Source organism: Adiantum capillus-veneris, chromosome 3 (genome assembly GCF_014529385.1).
Source record: "Adiantum capillus-veneris isolate H3 chromosome 3, ASM1452938v2, whole genome shotgun sequence".
Lineage (NCBI taxonomy): Eukaryota > Viridiplantae > Streptophyta > Polypodiopsida > Polypodiales > Pteridaceae > Adiantum > Adiantum capillus-veneris.
The window spans coordinates 107,940,064-107,958,430 of NC_140933.1; positions in this window are offsets into that span (position 1 = coordinate 107,940,064).

Genomic DNA, 18,367 nt, shown 5'->3' on the forward strand with positions numbered 1-18,367 from the left:
ATGTTCCATAAGAAATTAGATTCCTTGTCGCATAAGGATCTATTACAATTGAACATGTTATTGTGAGTCCTATTTTTCCACATATGATAAATTTGATCATTGTAGGAGACAATTGTTCTTTTATCTTATCCTCAATCTTCTTTGGATCTTGAGTTTGTTGAACATTTTAAACTTGGAACTATTGCTTCTTCATGTGCTTTCAATTGCACTTTTTATGGAGTCGACTTCCTTGAAACCACTTTTGTCAATTCTTCAGGTATGTCAATGATGAAATATTCTTGTGGTTGCCTTGCTTTCTTTGTTTGTGATTTTGCATCATGGTTTGTGATGAGATTGTGTGTCCCACCTATTGTGCTTTCATAATCACAAGCTTCATTAGCTTCCTTCAATACCTTTATCATAAAATAAGGAGTTATTTCATAGCCATTCTTGTCACAAAACTTTGTAGGAGTTATGTCATTTATGCACACATCTAGAGTTGCCAGTATCTATTCACATCCAAAGGGTTCAAATAGATCCTCTAGAAATAACTCTTTTATGTAGTAATTATTTTTTGTCGAGTGCTCTAAGATACAATCTTCATTTTTTAGGCTTCTACATTCCGATGCTCTGCACACCAAAACATGCGCTCACTTCACCAACCAAGTAGGCAATTGTGTTCCGGAATCCGTAGTTACACCAAAGTTGTTGCCTTTTACAAAGTCAACCACAACAAATGTGTGTTGGTACTCTATTCTGCAAGAGGATAAAATAATTTGTTCCAACATTCATAAGGGTCTCTCCACATATCCATCTACCAATTTCAACTTCATGTGTGTTTTTTGGAGAGTTTTTCTTCCCCATTTCTCCCAGGTTTCCTTCATAGCAATGGCTATTCTAGCCCCACTATCAAGTATGGCTATTTTTTAAACTCTTTTGTACTCTAGTGGTAAGGTGGTGCTCACTTCTTCTCCTTTGCAATAGTCACCCACCTTATTCACTGGTACATACTTTTTTTTTGGTCTCTCAAAGAGTTTTACCCATGTTTTCATCTACGGGGACGTCTTGATGAGGAATTTTCACTCCCATTCTTTCCAAGTTTGTGCTCATTTGGCCGCATAGATACAATCTAATTTAAAAAACTCTGATAGAGTAATCTTGCATTGTATAGGAGAAGATATCAATTTGTTCAAGCTTTTGGTATCCATCATCCTTTTTGGTGTGGCTTTCCATTGGGATGTCACCACTCTAACCTCATATCTTGTTTTGTGTTCTCGTATGAAAGATAGCAAAGTCTCTATAGAGTGTGGTTTGTTCTCCATAGATGGTACAGACACAACATCTTTGTATTGATAGCCATTTTTGGCTATCTAAAGTTTCCATGGTGAGCTACCTCACCCTATAAAAATCACTCAAACACTGTGGATATCCCTACCTTTTCATTGTACATAGGCATGTGTGAGTTAGGAGACTTTTTCCATATCTCCTAAAACCCTCGGCTAGCTAGTAATAGGGTTAGTTGAGCCAAAAAAGTAAAAATAAAAATAAAAATAAAACTTATCATGGTCCATTTGTGTGTAAATATTTCATTGTATATTGGGTTTAAATATAAGAAATTTTCATAATTATTATGGTATTTATTTAAATATTTCTACCTAGGTGTGCATTATGTGCCTATGTATGTTATGTACATTGACTCACCATTACCATGACTTTCTTACCATTTTGCATACTCTTCATTCCATATAGAAATATTTTCATGCAAGCTTCTCTTATTTTTGGTGTGAATCGACTCCAAGAAAAAACCTCAGAAAAATACCTTCCACCATTAGTCATTGCATTTCACTAAATTCCTATTTCTACAAGTATTTTTCCTTACCTCTTGTAAATAAATATACATCAATAAAAAAAAATGAGGACCCTCATCATTTGATTCTCTATATTTTCATATATTTGTTTTTTATATATATAACTCACACTATTCTAGATTCCATAACTTGTTTATATATACTAGCCTGTTTTTTCCATCATATCTATATATTATATTTATGCATAATCCATAACCATGCATATTTTCAAACCCCTCAAAATCTATTTGGTCATGCTCTCACTCAAGGAGGGGCTCACCTTTGGAGCCTTATGCAAATTCAACAAAAAGGAGGTCAGTGAAGACTTTTTTGTGAAGAAAAATAGGCTTTTTGGTGGGATTTTTTATATCCATCTCCACTCCGAATTTGAAACAGTGATTAAAAGACAAAATGTGAACCAAGCTTCAAAAAAATTTGATAATTTTTGGAGTTATGACCGGTGAGATAGGATTTTTTTGGGTGGACCCCAATCTGTCCACTTTTCTCACAAGTAGTCCATAGTCTTCTCTCACCTTCTTTCCTACTTCCATACATACTCACACACTCATCCTCCTCCTCTATCACCAAAACCTACACCTTATATGCCTTCTTTCATCTTCTTCACCATTTCCATCTCTCCCTTACTCCATAGCTCAAAAATTATCGTCTCTACACACATATAGCCCAAATTCTCTCTCTATAATCAAACTCAGATTACCATAACCTCTTCATCCTTTCACAAAAAGAGAAAATATCAAAAAATAATCAAGCTCAATATTTGTAGAATGAGGAGTTTGATGATGGAAAATTCAACTTTTCCATGGTCACAAATAATCCACTGGTAGAGTTCTACAACCACTTCTTTCATTGGAGGAGATAGGTGGAAAATTCCCTTTCCATCTTGTGGTTTTCATCAAATTGTGTATATTATCATCCTTCTCTTACTTTTTATCATTGTAAAAATCATGTAATGCACCTTGAGTGCATATCCCATGTAATTTTACTCCATCCTACTAATTATAAACTACTAACTCTAATGACTAACCCTTCTTGTAAATTGCACCCTCTACTATCTACTAGAGTAAGCACCTCCAAGTTATTCACCTCTCACTCTTCTTTCACTCTCAATAATTCTTTCCCTTGAGCCCACATCCATGTGAATCAAGGAATAAGGAATACCCACTCCCATTTTGAAAATAAAAAATATTTCATAATCTTTTGTATTGACAATAAAATATAGTAGGTGTAATCCTAATCAAGGCTCCCAAAAACCTATAAATAGAGCCCATTCCTCTTTGTAAAATCAATCTCCACACTATTTCACACTACATTGAGCATAGCACACTCTAGTCTCTATCTTAGTTGTAAGAAGAGAGAGCCAGCTCTCTATACACCATCACCTTGGTGCATAGGCAAGCTTGAGCTAGTTTGAGTTTGTGAGGGAGTGTGAGTAAATTATACTCCTTCCATCACTGTTGTATCTACTCCAAAATCAATAAAATTGATAGCTTGAGTGCAATTGTTTTCCAAAGGCTCACGCTTCTCTTCCAATTTGGCTTGGCAAACTCACTCAATTCCATAAGGTAACTTGTTCATTGAAGGTTGTTTTCTCGTTGCTTGTGCTTGTGATTCATTGATTTGGCTATTGCTTTGGCTACCATTTTAAGAGGGTGGATGGTGAGAGGGCTCTATAACCCTAAGAAAATGTGCTAGTGCATAGTGCTATAACTAAATTTAAAGTGTTGTCATTTGAACCCCCAAGGTGTGGGAACCTTCTTGTGCAAATCATAAGATTGAAGCTAGATTGTACACAATCTCTCTCTCTCTCTTCCCCTTTGCTCTCTCTCTTTTGTGTTTTTAGTGTGTGAGTGTGCTATATTGGTGTAAGGGCTAGTATATATCTCTTGCTCGATTGTGGGTTTGCTCTATAATTCTCCTTTCTTGTGTCCTAGTTCCCTCTCAAACTTGGTGGTGCCCCTTGTGTGGTTGGGTTTTGGCTATGGGTTTGTTGTCTTGCTTGTGTTGTGTTGTGCCCCAACCCGATTGAGCATCACAGGAGCCTTGTAGGGTGTCTAGAGGTTGCTCTTCTTGTTGCCTGCCCCGAATCACCTCAATTTTGGTGCCCCCACTGAGGAGGGCTTGTGTATGATGTTGTGAATACTCAACCTTTAGAGTAATCAAGTATCTTACATGAATCACAAAAATTTGTATGACCCGTTATGGTTCACATTGCAAGGCAAAAGGTGCATATCATTGTAATCACAAAATTACAATTTCAACGAGTAATTTGTAGAATTTTGGGCCCTCTTAGGTTGGCCGAGATAAACGCTTCAGTAAATCCTTTTATTTTGCCTCTCATTAGGTACGACCTTGATTTGGACGTCTATACTTTTGTTTTGTTTTAAGCATTAAGTCATTTATAGCCCAATACTATCTTCTTCTAGCACATAGTTCACATCAACAAATATTGGTCTCTTCTTCTTCATACTCTTCTCTCACAAGGGAGCTCTATTTATTGTAGGAGGTTTGTATACTCACCTTTGACATTGAAGAGTGAGTCAAATCAACCAGTGATTTGGAAGCTGATGTAGTTGATGATTGAATTAAGAACCTGTGTGCATGATCATAAATCTAGTACTAGGAGGACACTCATAACCTTTAAGATAAGCATCGTATTTGAAACTTTGTAGAATTTCCATTGCCATTTACATTGCCATTGCCATTGCCATGTTTGTGTTGGCATCCGTTTGGCATTCTCAATGATTATGCATTCTGTTCATTATGACATCTATGATAGGTAGATATAGATAGACAAATAGATTTAATTATCATCCACAAGGTCAAATATGACCTATGGGACCAAAAGCAAAACATTACAAAGTTCCTTCTGAATAAAGGGTTTGTTGGATCTTGGGGGCTCCACCTAAAAATATTTAAGTGAAGCACATGAGTTCCCCGGGGGGGGGGGGGGGGGGGGGGGGTTATATACCAAAGATCTAGAGAATTCCATGTACAAGAGGGATTTAAAAATGGGAAATTGAAAAAAAAGTTACAGGTTTATGAAGGAAGATGGGTCTTTTAATTCATGATGAGTGTATAGGGGTTTAAAAAATACCTCTTGAGCGCACGTGCTATAGGTATTTTTGAAAGGTGGACCCCCCCGGGTGTTGAATACATCTCAATTAAGGAGTAAGGGTCTAGCAAGGTGTGATAAAGGGAAGATAAGATGAAATGAACAAAACCTAAGAAGGGGTAGGTGAGGAGGGAGCCGGTTTGGGAGTTCAAAACTCCTAGATAATGGCTTTACCTTCTTGATAAACTGACCATTCACTATAACATATGCGCGGTATTATTGCTCACATTACCGCAAAAAAACAAAAAAACTTGAAATATAAAAATTCCCGTACGCGGAAAATACTGCGGCAAAGCTGGCAGTAATGGTCTAGCGGTAACTGATGCGGCAATATTTCCGCAAATATTACCGCGTGCTTTGCTGCAACAGTACCCGCACATATTACCGCGTCAGGCTTATCGCGAGCATTACTGCGAAGGGATTTATTATAAAAAAACAGATGACCGTTTGGATTGTCCTTTGCAGGACCATCCAAAAGGTCATCTATTTTTTTATTTATTTTAATTATTTTACAAAATTATTAATAATTACAACAAAATATCACAATTGGACAATACATTGAGCCAAAAAAAGATTGATAATTTCATTTACATAAGTGGAATTACAATTGGGGAAGGTATTGAGCCAAAAAATGATAGGTATTGCATTTACATGAAGGGCAAAAAAAGCCCGCGTGTACAAAATAGAGTATGGTCCTGTGGGATAGGGCAAACGGGTCCCGCGTATACAAAATAGAGGATGCTCATGGGGGAGTTGGCGGCATTTCACGTGGAACTCCTTGACTCTGCAAAACCATAAAAAAGAACAATTAACACTTTGTTATTTAATATTTGATATAAAATCAACAATTTGATTATTTAGATAAGATTAAACTTACATGTTGCACACTTTTGCATGCATTTTCGAACTCCTCTCGAGAGATCATTTGATTTTCAAACAACCAACACCAAGTTTGATACTCGGTATGGTTCTCTCTATATCTCTGCACTTCTCTGGTCGGGCGACTCATGGTAATGTTATACTGACAAAAAATAGCAACCAATTAATTAAATGAAAAACATTAGATTTTTTACAATAAAACTAATATTTTTACTTACATATTTGTCTTTCCAAGCCGTTTTTCCTCCCGAACCATAATGCGTAGGAGTCTGATGGGATCTGGCCTCAACTTGACGCGTATACATCCTCGCACCGGTTGCCCTTTCGTCCTCTTTCTCGCCCATAGCGGTCTCCCACTCCACATCATGGACATTTCCTGGCCGATAGCTATGCTCTGGAGACTCCATTGTCTTCTTTGCCACTCTCCTCACACTAGATTTTTTGTTCTTCAGAAATGTTTTGACATGCTCTTGCAACCATTGCCTTGAGAATTGTTGCCCCTCAGGGTTGGGGAAACGCATGTGCATGGTTGTCTCTATATATGTGAGGTTGTAGGGATCTTGCTGATCAAATTTCAGAAAACAATTGATATATGTGGAGTGGATTAATTGGTTGACGTGTGTGCGGAATCTCTTGACCTGTGCTGTCCCGAGATCCACCATACCTCCTCTATGAACCTGGTAGTATAACCCGCGAGCATCTGGTGAAGGCATGTCATGGTCCTCATCTTCTGCTGGAGCAAGGAGCGGTGACTGTGGAGGAGAATCTGTAGTACTTCCCCCCCCCCCCCAAAACAACAACTAGCTCCGCTTCCTCGTCGAGATCGATCGGTGCTAGCGCGTGAGCTGCCCTAACGCTGACTGCCAGAAGAGCGCCGACGTGAATCTGGGACAGAAGGTGGGATAGGTGGATGCCCGTGGCGTCGGACCCTGTGGCGTCGCACCCAACGGCGTCGGACCCTGGGGCGTTGGACCCTGTGAAGCAAAAGTTGAACCTGGAGCTGTAGCTGGAAAACTCTGCAGGTATGGAGTGCCACCAGTCGGAGTAGAGACCTCTGATAATCCAAAAGCTGCTAGTTGCGTCGGTGAATAGCACTGTGTAAGGGTCTGCTGTGAACCTAACCACTCAGCCCGAAGACGCAATGCCCTCTCCACATCTGGATCGGTCACAGGTACAGCAGTGGACCCACCTAGAGCGTCCCGAAACCAGCCGAACCCTGATGATGACTGCTGAGGCGACGACTGTGAATGATAGGCAGGGAGAGCGTCGGGATATGACATCCCGTCTGCCATGAAATCCTCAATGCTGCGAAAGCGTGGTGTGGAAGAAGAAGACATGGTCTGCATTTATTACGACAAAGATTAAACTAAGGTATAAAATTTGAATATATGATTAAAAATTTACTCATTGATTTTTTTCAAACATTGGATTTTGTAACATTGGATTCTCTATAGTATCCAATGTTGAAAGAATCCAATGTGTGTCTACAACCTATAAAAGAGTCTTGCAAAGCCTCGAGTGCTAATAAGATATTAGTGTGTGTATTGACTAATAAGATATTATTGTGTTTATGATTAGTGTGATCGATTGCGTGATCACTTGGACGGTCATTGGGGCCTAATACGTCACCTACGACTTAATCATGGAGGTATGTTTCTGTTTTTGTGTTGATTGTTGTTTAATTTAACATAATTAGTGTGTGTTTTAGTGTTGGCTTGTTTAATAGGCTTGTGCACACACTAATTAGTGTGTGCATTGGCTTGTGTAATTGGCTTGTGCACACACTAATTAGTGTGTGCATTGGCTTGTGTAATTGTCTTGTGCACACACTAATTAGTGTGTTTTAACATACACTAATTAGTGTGTGCATTAGATTGTGCACACACTAATTAGTGTGTGTTAAAACACACTAATTAGTGTGTGCATTAGTTTGTGCACACACCAATTAGTGTATGCATTGGCGTGAATAATTGGCTTGTTTAATTGGCTTGTGCACACACTAATTAGAGTGTGTTAACATACACTAATTAGTGTGTGCATTGGCTTGTGTAATTGGCTTGTGCACACACTAATGCACATTGGCCAATGCACACACTAATCACATACACTAAATAATGTGTGTATTGGCCAATCCAATTGACCAATGCACACACTAATCCAAAACTAATTAATGTGTGCATTGACCAATCACATTTGCCAATGCTCACACTAATAGCACACTAATTAGTGTGTACATTGACCAATCACATTGGTCAATGCACACACTAATCACACACAAATTAGTGTGTGTTAATGAGAACTAATTAGTGTGTGCATTGAACAATCACATTGACCAATGCACACACCAATAACACACTAATTAGTGTGTGAATTGACCAATCACATTGGCCAATGCACACACTAATAGCACACTAATTAGTGTGTGCATTGACCAATCACATTGGCCAATGCACACACTAATCGCACACTAATTAGTGTGTGAATTGGCCAACCCCATTGGCCAATGCGCACACTAATAACACACTAATTAGTGTGTGCATTGACCAATCACATTGGCCAATGCACACACTAATTAGTGTGTGCATTGACCAATCACATTGGCCAATGCACACACTAATAGCACACTAATTAGTGTGTACATTGACCAATCACATTGGTCAATGCACACACTAATCACACACAAATTAGTGTGTGTTAATGAGCACTAATTAGTGTGTGCATTGACCAATCACATTCGTCAATGCACACACTAATAACACACTAATTAGTGTGTGCATTGACCAATCACATTGGCCAATACACACACTAATAACACACTAATCACACACTAATTAGTGTGTGTTAACACACACTAATTAGTGTGTCATAATAATCAATATCTAATTCTCCTAAATGATTTTCTCATATTAAACTGATCATTTAATGTGGGGAAGTGCCAAGAGAGAAAAAGCTAGAATATTGGTTAAGCTAGCAGACCGGCCACAGTAGGGATCCAAAGGAGGGAAAATAGGGATCCAAAGGGGGGGCCATCTGCAAAAGAGCCATGTGCAACAATGGGCTAAAAAGACCCTAAGGTTCAGCCCATTAAGACTTCCAAAATGCTAAGGTTCCAAAATTCAAAGGTTGTGTCCAAAGGTCAACCCTAGGGAAAATTGGATGCTTTGTGTGTGCCCTAAAAGTCTTTGCACATCCCTACATGGGAGGGGGCGAGCCCCAAAGGTAGGGGGATGAGAGAGAAAGCCACACACACACACACACAGGCTCCCTTTACACAAAGGGAATGAGGGACACATGTCAACTCCCTAGGCCAAATGCCCACAAGGTGTGCCCAATTCCTATTGGAAGACCCTTGAAGTGGACCAATGAGAATTAAGCTAGAGTAAATGTAGTTTAATTAATTTAAAAACATTTAATAAAAGAAACCAATGAGAATTAAGTCTCCTAGAAGACTATTGGGCAGTCTCCCAAAGGGTCCAATGAGCATTCAGAAGCCCCATGGCTTGCCTGATTTCTATTGGCCAGGAGACAAAGGGGTCCAATGAGAGTTTAGTTTAATTATTTAATTACCTAAGCTCTCACAAAAGGGGAAAGGGGGACACATGTCAGAAGGCTATCACTTATGCTGCTTAATACCTATTGGCTTGACTTGGGGAGGTCCAATGAGGCAAAAGCCAGACCTAGTTAGCAGCTAGGGCTCGCCCAAGAGAGAGAGGGGGCTGATTTTTGCTTGGCATTGACACTCACACTCACACTTGACCATGTGTGAAGGAAGAATACTCTATCTCCTCTCAAGCTTTAATGGAGAGCTCATCACCTACTCCAAGCTTGTGAGATAGAAGCCTACATCGACACTCTCTTGGCATGTGGATGCAAATCCAACCAAGAGCCAAGCTTCAATGCATGCTCATCTCCTCTACCAAGATAATTATTAAGCTAAGCTAAGCTAATATGAGTGATTATGTGAGGAGATGTACATCTTTCTCGTAAGATACTCCTTCTTCCTCTCAATCTACTCTCATACCCTGCTAGCTCTCACCATCTTCGAAGGTGTGTGAGGTCTTGGGTCTGAGAACGGGGATAATTCAAGTTGTGTTTGATTAAGTGTTATGCTTGGTGTATGAAGTTTCCATCTTCATTGCACTAGCTAGTCTTGAAGGAACACAAAAAATTGTATTGTACAATGTCTCTCTATTGATGGGAGAAACCATAATACAAAGCCTTTTGGAGGGGGGACCGGCTCCATGCAAATCTGGTCCTCAACTGTTGTCAATAGCTTAATTTCTCTCTCTTTTCAAAGTATTGTCGATGCTATCTAACTAGGTGTTATGATTTTTGTTGCTCTCTCCACCCAAGCACTCTTGTAATTCTCATTAGGAATCTATTCTAATGAAATGCCCACTATGTTCATGCTAATTTCCGCTACACATAAGTTATTAGGCCATTAAATGTTACATTGGTATCAGAGCTCAAGGTTTCTCTTTTGTTGCTCAAGAAGGGAGGTCCTCAAGCTAGCTACAAATGGTTGGTATTATTAATTGCCTGTGAGTAAGTAGAATAGGGATTTTTCAGCCTTGCAGTGTGCCTGCCTTTGTGCAGTTAACGGGGCATCACCGTCGAGAGCTATGGTCTTAATAGTGGAGTCCTACGGGGCTTGCCTACGGCTTAACCACTATTGAGCTATTAGAAGCTTGACAGGAGCCGGTGCTGTTTTGGTGTCGAAAGACCCTCTCTTCTATTCCTTGCAATTAATGGTATTCGAGCCGCGAGTACAGTAGCTTGAGTGCTTTTTCTAAAGGGGTAAAGAGGAGTAGCAACTAGGGCTTGAAGTGCCAAAGTATACCTAAAAAGTTTACACCTAAAAGTTGTTAGAATGGCTGACAATAGTAAAGAGAGTGAAATTAATGTTGATAACTTTGATTTTGCTCATGAGCAAGCTACTAATGATGCTTCAATGCTTGTTAACTATCTTGTTTCTATGCATATACGAAAAAGAACTCCTTGCAGTTCTACATGCCTTAGACTCATGGAAGCACTATTTATTGGGGACTCCTTTCATTCTGCAAACGGATCACCAAAGTCTTAAGTACTTCATGACGCAGACCAAGCTCTCCGACAAACAAATGAGGTGGGAAAATTTTCTTTCGCAATTTCATTTTCATATTGCTCACATTGCTGGCAAGCATAATCAAGTAGCCGATGCACTCTCAAGACGACCGAGAGTGAATGTGGTTTCCATAGCAACTCACAATGATCTATCTTCAATGATAGATGAGTATGCTATTGATCCTGATTTTAGAGATGTGATTTCAGCCCTTGCATTAGGGAAGAAAGAAGAACCATTTACTTTACAAGATGGTTATCTTCTCTATGGCAATAGACTATGCGTTACTAACTCACTACGTGAGAAAGTAATGTATGAATCTCATGCTCCCCCATATGCGGGGCATAGAGGGATTCAGTCTACTCTAAAGGGAATTGAAACATATTTCTATTGGCCTACCATGAAAGTGAACATACAAGAGTATGTTTCCAAATGTGTGGTATGTCAAAAGACAAAATTTGATAGAGGGAAGCAACTTGGATTGCTTCAACCCTTGCCAATCCCTAATTCACTTTGGGAGAGCATATCCATGGATTTTACCTTTGGATTGCCTAAGTCTATCCATGGGAATACGGGGATATGGACGATAGTAGACAGGTTCAGTAAACAAGTTCATTTTATACCTGTCAAAAAGACTATCAAAGCCCATCAAATGGCAACCCTCTTCATTTCACAAATTTTCAAGTACCATGGCTTGCCAATGTCCATAGTGTCGGATAGAGATCCTAGAATGACCAGTAATTTTTGGAAGGGTCTCTTTGAGAATTTAGGAACAAGTCTAAACTTATCTTCGGCCTATCATCCACAAACTGATGGCCAAAGTGAAATAGCTAACCTAACCATTCTCGATCTACTAAAAGCCTATGTAACGGAAGTAGATCAAAGATCCCAATGGGAGAAGTACTTACCCTTAGTAGAGTATGCTTACAATAACACTGTACATACTTCCACAGGAAAAGCACCTTTCGAGGTAATTGAGGGAAGATCAAAAATTCCCTTGCTACTTAAGGTACATGGGAAGATCTTCGCTGCAGATGAGTATAGCCGAGACCGACAAGAATCTTTCCAAAAGATTAAGGATGCTATCTCTATGTCACAGCAAAGGCAAAAGGCTGCTGCTGACAAGCACAGAAGAGCCCAAGCCTTTCAAGAAAACGATTGGGTCTTGTTAAAGTTCCCCAAGGCTCGATTAAGGCACACGACAGGAAAGAATCCTACGGGCCACCAAAAGTACTATGCTAAACTAGCAAAAAGGTACTATGGTCCCTTCCAGATTCTTAGGCCAATCAATGAGATGGCCTATCAACTTAAGTTTCCCAATCATTGGCTCATACACAATGCTTTTCATGTGAGCCTATTAAAGCCTTACAAAGGAGAGCCACCTCAAGAACCAACTATTGAAGACCCACCGGAGATCGAGGACCAAGAGGAGGTGCTACAGCCCGAGTCCATTCTCCGACATGAAGACAAGGTATTAAGAGGCGGTAAGACTATCCGACGATATCTTATTAAGTTTAAGAATTATCCTTTCGAAGATGCTAGATGGATGCAAGGCATACAATTAAAGGATAACCTAAACCTTGTCAATGCTTACAATGCTTCCCAAGCGTAAGCAAATGTACAAAATATTAAAAATGAACAAAATTCTTGTCTTATAAGACTCTCTTTTTCTTTATTTGTGCACAAAAATGAAGTAGTATGCATGCTTAGATCAAGTTTGTGGAGACGACGTCTCCCAAACACCAAGTAGAGCTTGTCACTCTACTATGGAAGACTGATAGGACTAATGTGCAGACATGCTTGCGGCAGCCTCAGGCTCTCAAGTGCCAAATGGACTAGTCATCCATTATGGAATGATGTCGTAGGGTAACATAGGGATCCTCTACCCGCTAAGAAAAGGACTCATGAATATGCTTTATCTTCTCTACACCATAGTCGAGGACGACTATGATTTCAAGAGAGAGTTAATGTCATAATAATCAATATCTAATTCTCCTAAATGATTTTCTCCTATTAAACTGATCATTTAATGTGGGGAAGTGCCAAGGGAGAAAAAGCTAGAATATTGGTTAAGCTAGCAGACCGGCCACAGTAGGGATCCAAAGGAGGGAAAATAGAGATCCAAAGGGGGGGCCATCTGCAAAAGAGCCATGTGCAACAATGGGCTAAAAAGACCCTAAGGTTCAGCCCATTAAGACTTCCAAAATGCTAAGGTTCCAAAATTCAAAGGTTGTGTCCAAAGGTCAACCCTAGGGAAAATTGGATGCTTTGTGTGTGCCCTAAAAGTCTTTGCACATCTCTACATGGGAGGGGGCGAGCCCCAAAGGTAGGGGGATGAGAGAGAAAGCCACACACACACATACACAGGCTCCCTTTACACAAAGGGAATGAGGGACACATGTCAGCTCCCTAGGCCAAATGCCCACAAGGTGTGCCCAATTCCTATTGGAAGACCCTTGAAGTGGACCAATGAGAATTAAGCTAGAATAAATGTAGTTTAATTAATTTAAAAACATTTAATAAAAGAAACCAATGAGAATTAAGTCTCCTAGAAGACTATTGGGCAGTCTCCCAAAGGGTCCAATGAGCATTCAGAAGCCCCATGGCTTGCCTGATTTCTATTGGCCAGGAGACAAAGGGGTCCAATGATAGTTTAGTTTAATTATTTAATTACCTAAGCTCTCACAAAAGGGGAAAGGGGGACACATGTCAGAAGGCTATCACTTATGCTTCTTAATACCTATTGGCTTGACTTGGGGAGGTCCAATGAGGCAAAAGCCAGACCTAATTAGCAGCTAGGGCTCGCCCAAGAGAGAGAGGGGGCTGATTTTTGCTTGGCATTGACACTCACACTCACACTTGACCATGTGTGAAGGAAGAATACTCTATCTCCTCCCAAGCTTTAATGGAGAGCTCATCACCTACTCCAAGCTTGTGAGATAGAAGCCTACATCGACACTCTCTTGGCATGTGGATGCAAATCCAACCAAGAGCCAAGCTTCAATGCATGCTCATCTTCTCTACCAAGCTAATTATTAAGCTAAGATAAGCTAATATGAGTGATTATGTGAGGAGATGTACATCTTTCTCGTAAGATACTCCTTCTTCCTCTCAATCTACTCTCATACCCTGCTAGCTCTCACCATCTTCGAAGGTGTGTGAGGTCTTGGGTTTGAGAACGGGGATAATTCAAGTTGTGTTTGATTAAGTGTTATGCTTGGTGTATGAAGTTTCCATCTTCATTGCACTAGCTAGTCTTGAAGGAACACAAAAAATTGTATTGTACAATGTCTCTCTATTGATGGGAGAAACCATAATACAAAGCCTTTTGGAGGGGGGACCGGCTCCATGCAAATCCGGTCCTCAACTGTTGTCAATAGCTTAATTTCTCTCTCTTTTCAAAGTATTGTCGATGCTATCTAACTAGGTGTTATGCTTTTTGTTGCTCTCTCCACCCAAGCACTCTTGTAATTCTCATTAGGAATCTATTCTAATGAAATGCCCACTGTGTTCATGCTAATTTCCGCTACACATAAGTTATTAGGCCATTAAATGTTACATAGTGTGTGCATGGCCAATCCCAAATTTAACATATTAGGTTATGCAAGTAATAAAATCTAACAAGTTTAGATTTTGCAAGTAACTAATAATTAACAAATTTAAGTTTTGGTGTGTCTTTACTTACACTAATTAGTGTATGCATTAGAATAATGCACACACTAATTAGTGTGTGTAAAGAACATATGCACTAATTAGTGTGTTAAGAACGTACACATACACTAATTAGTGTGTAAAGAACGTACACATGCACTAATTAGTGTGTGTAATTAGTGTGTGTGTATGCATGTATATGCATATGTGTGCATGCATGTGTATGAGTGTATGCGTGTGTGTGTGTATGCGTGTGAAAAAATCAAAAAACATAACAACAAAACTTACATGGAATTGAAGCGCTTGTTAGGAGAGGGTAGGAGAGTGGAAGAGTAGAGATGGTGGAGAGTAGAAGAGTAGAGATGGAGGTAGAGCTGAAGGTTGTGAGGTTCGCGCTTTCGGCTTCTATGGAGAAGACGATGAAATTCGAATTTTAGGGCTTTGAACTTCGCGGGGCACGCGGGTGCCCCTATTTATTAAAAAATTTGAAATTTGATTTTCCGCTCCTATTACCGCGAGCATTACCGCGTCTCTTACCGCAAACATTACCGCGTATATTACCGCGGCGCAAATTCGGGCCAAATAAACAGACGGCCACGTTCTGACATTATTACTATTGATCCTCACAATCTATTGGTACTATGTTTTTTATAAAATATATATAAAATGAAAGTATTTCTAGTACTTTGAAATTGACATTTTTACCTAAATGGTTAATTTTTACTTTTTACTGATATTTTATTAACATTATTTGGTAATTTGATTTTAATTAGTGTATGTAATTTATTAATGTAGGTTGCTTGGGATGATTTTGGCCCGTCCACTGAACCCGATAGATCACGGTGGTTGGCCGAGCGATTACCATGCCCATACGTGCGGTGCAAATGCGCCATTGCTCGACTTCGACGGATATGCGTAAGCCATGTAGAGGATTATGGACTATGGGACGATCCTCGCAAGCGTGCACGGATGGAAACAAACGATCCGCGAATTGTTGATGCTATTGACGTCACCCCATATTGGCGTGTGGTTGGTGGAGGAGGGGAAAGGAGGGTGGAAGAGCGCATGCGCCAGTAATCCATTAGAGAGGGAGGAAGCACATCAAATCAGCCAAGTACTGCTGCTCCCTCTTATTCGAGTGACCACATACCATCTCCTTACGTGGATGCAGAAGATGACCATTTGCATAGAATGGTTGAGGATCTCTTTGCACGAGAGGAGGATCATGAACCAGAGTGTGCATGCAAAGAAGCTTCCGAGCAAACGAGGAGTGAGCTACTCGATTCGGCACACACCGCACTATATGATAGATGCTCTTACTCCATTTTAAGGTCTTCTCTCGAAGTCCTTAACCTTCAGGCGATGTTTGGATGGAGCAATGCTAGTGTCGACGCACTTTTGAGGTATGTTTACAGATTGTGAAGGATGCTTGTGGAGTGCATAAATTAGCTTCTAATGTACTTTGTTCTTGTGATAGGTTGCTAGGAAAGATGCTACCAGCTGGCAATCACATGCCAGAGAACAGACGAAAAGCCCACGAAGTGGTGACTGCATTAGGGATGGATTATGATCGCATTCATGCTTGCGTGAACGATTGTGTGCTCTTTCGTAATGAGCATGCCGATTGTGACACATGTCCATCATGCGGGGAGCCTAGGTTCAAAGAAGGAATGCAGAGCAACAGAATTCCACGTAAAGTTTTGAGGCATTTTCCACTCATCCCTCGCATCCAACACATGCTTAGATCGAAGGGTACGAGCGAGCTTTTGAGTTGGCATGCAAAAAACTGCTCCACAGATGGTATTATGAGAGTGCCAGCTGACTCACCAGTATGGAAGCACATAGAGGACACATGGCCAGAGTTCAGGGATGAGCCTCATCACTTGAGGATTGGGTTAGCTAGTGATGGAGTGAATCCATTTGGGCACCGCTTTACTTCATGGAGCACTTGGCCGGTGGTTGTTGTTGTAAAGAATGAGGATGCAAGAGAGCTACACAAGACAAGCACAAAGCACACAGAGATGGAAAGCTTCTTCTTCTTCTTCACAGAAAAGAGAGTACAAAATGACTCAGTGCTAAAGCTGAAAAGTAGCACATATGTACATGCGGTCACTAAGTGTGAACTCGCTAGAAGCGTACTAGGCTGGCACTATAAGTGTAGTCCAGCTGTAGAATCACTGGCAGAGATCCTTCGTGTCGGTCACCTAACGCGCCAGTGAGTAAATGCCGTAAGCGGCCAAGACCCGTAGTGGATGCCAGCTCAAGGTGTAGAGCTCGACATCTCAACACTCCCCCTCGAGCTCTGCATGTCGCAGAGTCCAAGCATAGTCCGAAAACGTCGAAGCTTCTCAGCTCCGAGGGCCTTGGTAAAGATATCCGCTATCTGCTCCTCTGTGCTGACGTAGTGGTAATGGACCTCTATGTGTTTGGTCCTAGCATGGAACACTGGGTTCCTAGCCAACTGCATGCTGCTGAGGTTGTCACAATGAATGAAAATCTGATGGTCCACCTACACTCCCAAGTCCTCAAGTAATGTGCGTAGCCAAGCTACCTCGCACGCCGCAACTGCTGCACCTCTGTACTCGGCCTCTGTGCTCGATAAAGCAACCGTAGGCTGCTTTTTTCTACTCCAAGTAACAGCAGCACTCCCAAAAGAGAACATGAAGCCACTCGTAGATCTCCTATCAACAATGCTACCTGCCCAATCTGCATCTGTATACCCATACAATGCTAATGGTGCATCTGTTGCATAGAACAATGCGTAGTCAAGAGTCCCTTGCACATACCTAAGTGTGCGTTGTACTCCATCCAAATGTGGCTTCCTCGGAAGCTGCATGAACTGACTCTCCAAGCCTACTGTGTAGCTCAAGTCTGGCCTTGTGATAGTCAAGTAGATTAGACTACCCACCATCTTCCTGTACATATTGACATCCTCAACAACATCACCCTTCTCTGCACTCAGCTTTGCATTCACATCCAAGGGAATGGAAATCGGCTTACAATCAGCCATACCATACTTTGACAACATGTCCAAAGCATATTGTCTCTGTGATAGCCATACACCCTCTGGAGTCCTGATCACCTCAATGCCAAGAAAGTAGCGCAACTCGCCCAAATCTTTCATTTCAAACTCCTGTTTGAGAAGACCCTTCACATGGTCAATCTCCATAGCATTGTCACCAACAATAATAAGGTCATCTACATATATGGTAATGACCACAATCCCCACATCACTCTCACGTACATAGAGTGAATGATCAGTATGAGCTCTCCTAAAACCAATACTGACAAGATACTTGGCAATCCTGTCATACCATGCTCTAGACCCTGCTTCAAACCATACAAAGCTTTGAGAAGTCTGCATACATAATCTGGGTAACCTGGATCGACATAACCAGGTGGCTGATCCATATACACTTCCTCTTGCAACTCACCATTCAAGAAGGCATTCTTTACATCCATTTGATGCATAATCCATCCTCTAGATGCAGCCACTGCTATGACAGCTCTCACAGTCGTCATCTTTGCCACTGGAGCAAAGGTCTCCTCATAGTCTATGCCATACGTTTGTGCATAACCCTTTGCGACTAGCCTTGCCTTGTGACGCTCAATGTTACCATCAGCCTTATGCTTGGTTTTATACACCCATTTACAGCCAATAGCTTTCTTGCCACTTGGCAATGGCACCAACTCCCATGTGTTATTTGCTTCCAATGCAGCCATCTCTTCATTCATTGCATCATCCCAATGCACATTTCCAACTGCATCCTCAAAACA